Below are 3,556 nucleotides of genomic sequence, written 5' to 3' on the forward strand. Positions count from 1 at the left end.
ACAAAAACTCTTCACCTTATCAAATAATTGTTCCCATTGATTCTCTCTAAATTTCTAATTATGTTCTTTTTGTATTACCGATTCATCTATAACATTTTACACAATGAGACTTTATTTTCGCAAGAATTTACAAAGATCGTCGATCATTTCTAACAACTCAAGAATAAAATGCAATATAAACACAAATTCAAACGATAGCATTACATCATAAGCTCCATCAGTTATTGCTCTACCAGATAAACTATTTTGTCATTGATGATATCACTAAAACAAGTAGAACGGGATCAAACAAAAGAAACAAACTACGAAGTGCCCTCAAGTGAGAGCCCCATCGTATATCTCTTGAACGTTGTAATGCCTCAATTTGATTTTTTTTCCTCTTCCAGATTCAAGCTCATTAGTAGATATCAATTCTACAATTTGAGTAACATGACTACATGAGCAATTCACAATTGATCATGCATGGTATTTGGCAGAAGAATCCACTAAATTCACTATAATATAGCCAAGTGTGAAAAGAAATGTTCAATAGGAATAACACTTTAGGTTGTTGCTACCAATGTCAATTGTAGACAATGTGCAAAGCAATGAACATAATATGTATATGGGCATTCACTCAAAAAGAGAGCTTGCAAACCATTCCATTCTCCTCGAATAGTACGAGCACGATTGTAACTTTGTCCTCAAATATTTTGTACGAAAAGATTATTGTGAGATAGAATACCATAAATTTCTCTTTTCAAAGTACATGAGTTTGTATCTTCCACATAGGCAATGCCAAAGAATCTTTCTCTAATAAAACTCTCTTTATCAACAAATCTTAAAACAATAGCCATTGACTCCCTTTTTGACTCATCTCAAGATTGAGTGATGAACCTTTGAATCTACTAGCATAGGGTGATAAAAATCTCCTTCTGAATTTGAGGAGAAGTATAAGAAGTATTTTGAGGTGCATTTTCCAACACAATTGATCTCACATCTTCGTTATAAGAAGTTGCCTGCTTTATGATTTCTATAAAATTATCACGATTATGTGAGCCCCATGATTCATCATGAGCTCTAAAAGCTAAACCTTGGAATGCACATAACTTGGCAGCATCAATTGTTTAAATCGTAAATACTTTTTTACAACAACTCCAAAGATTGTTTGCCCATAATCGTATCAATATGTTGCAATGAGTTCATCAAATTGTGAAAATTTTTCATGGCCTTTTTCTGTGAAGAATTAGGACCAATCCCTTCATAAATAAAAAATGAACAATTTTACCATTCACTTTTTTCCAAGATTAAAATCCACCAACAATAAATGCATTAGACTCAAAATGTGTGTTTGGCTTAACAAAAGGAATACATGGAAGACAATAAGTAGCATTTTTTGTCAAGAATATTCTAACCAATCAAAAAATAACTTATACCAAGTAGGTAACAACATCCTTTAATTTTTGTCAATAGATTTAGGAGACTTATCTGGGATTACTTGACAAATTTTAGAATCAAACTCGATGTTAGAAAAGGAGGTGAATAGCGTTACGAATTTTACGAGTTTTAAAGGACAAAAAATAATTCTAAAAATATTGACAAAGTAATATAGTGGAATAAATATAAATAATTAAATCAAGTATTCTAAGAGCAATAATATTTTCTAGGTTAACATATAAAGCATACAACAATTATAAAGACGCACGACATAAATAAATTAATTCCTATTTTGATTAACTTCTTTTTTAAAAAATCTAGAGGTGAAAAAACCTTAAAAAGAATCTAAAAATAAAACACATAATAATACAAGAATGTATGACAATAATAAAATAATTTTGTTACACTCAAGTTGCTGTTTATCGAAGATGAAGAGTGATGTTGCGGCGTGTTACCAACGTAGCGCCTGAAGAGCACTGAATCTGACCATGAGCACATTGAAAATGATTGATAATGAATTGCTTAAAAATTCTACCTCGTGGCTCCTTTATGGGCCTTCTTCGAATGCTAACGTGACATCTCTCTAATTGACTAGACCATCCACGATCGCCTGGGAGACTGTTGACTTGGCTGCAATATTTATCTAGTAGTAAATGTTATCCATAATCTCGGTCGACTTGACTCCCCCAGATCACTTGGAGCTAGGTCAATTTTCATCTTTGGCATGCTTTCTTGAATCGCAAATCTCATCTCTACTAGTCGCTTAGAAGCATTTGCGATGATTTTAACGCTACGATCGCCCGCTCCTCGCTCCAATCTAGTTAGACTCACCTCGTTCTAATCTAGTTAGACTAAAGAATTATACTAAAGCTAGTCAAATTTAAAATTTTATTTTAGTTTTGTCTTAGTAAGTGGTCATTGTTCTGATATCCAGTAATGCCATTGTGCCTTGTTACGACTTAGAAACTTAATTAGGAAATTTTTATTTAACTAGCCCAAAGCAAAATCTAAATCAAACTTAGGGCGAATTTTACATTTTAAGTCAGAGACCAAATCAACTTAAAGACCTAACTCTAACTAAACCAAAACAATTTACAACCCTAAGTTTAATGGACTTACAAGAAGGTTACAACACAACCCTCCTCCACTATTCAATGACAATAACTTTGTCTGTTGGAAAAGAATGATGGAATAATATCTTATGAATGAGATAGATAATTGGATGATCATCAAGGTAGGATTTGAACTACATAGAAATTCAAATGGCGAGCCAACCAACTATAGTCACTAGACCAGTAACTCTAAAAGAAAGCAAAAGCAAATGTTGAACTACTACCACACTCTAATGTGATTTGACTCAGGAACAATGAGTAGAGCTTAAGCACTTTAGCAGTGCTAAAGAGTTATGGGAAAACAATTGAACTCCACGAGGCTCAATTGACTCACGAACTGCCAAAAAGGATTTATTACTAAGTCAGTTTCAAAATACCCAAATGAGGGATGATGAATCCATAAGTCAATTGCATAGTCAATTCAAGAAAATCTTGAACGTATTCATGTACTCGGTGAGCAAGTCGATAATCACAACTTGATTAGGTATACCCTAAAAGTCTTCCTAAGAACAACCTTATGGCCGTCAATAGTAGATGCCTACAAAGTGTCTAAAATACATCCATAATAAAATTAGATGAATTTTCTATGACTTTGAACTTCATGAACAGACCAATCTAAACCAAAAGGAAAAGAGATATAACCTTAATTGCTGATAAAACTAATAGTCTTAAGTCATAAACTTAAGTCAAGACCTAAACCTAAGGAAGAAATTGAATTTGAATCTGAAATCCAACTCCGGATCATCAACCAATGAAGATGAAACAGATGATCTAACAAAAGAGATTTTCCAAAAAGTTTGTAAAAAGGGAAATCTCAAGAAAGGATCTAGCCAACGTCCAATGCTTTGAATGCAATAAGAAGGGATACTTTAAATCAGATTGCTCACTTCTAAAAGAAAATAACAAGACAACCATAAAGATAAAAAGAAAAAGAAAATGACACTCAAGGAAACTTAGGATGAGTCCTCTTCAAAATCTGGGTCAGACTCGGATCAAGTTAACCTACTAATATTAGTTGCTATTGAAGA

The sequence above is a fragment of the Curcuma longa genome, chromosome 2, assembly GCF_044706935.1.
Source record: "Curcuma longa cultivar G26 ecotype Majalengka, Jawa Barat chromosome 2, ITB_CL_G26_1.1, whole genome shotgun sequence".
NCBI classification, from domain to species: domain Eukaryota; kingdom Viridiplantae; phylum Streptophyta; class Magnoliopsida; order Zingiberales; family Zingiberaceae; genus Curcuma; species Curcuma longa.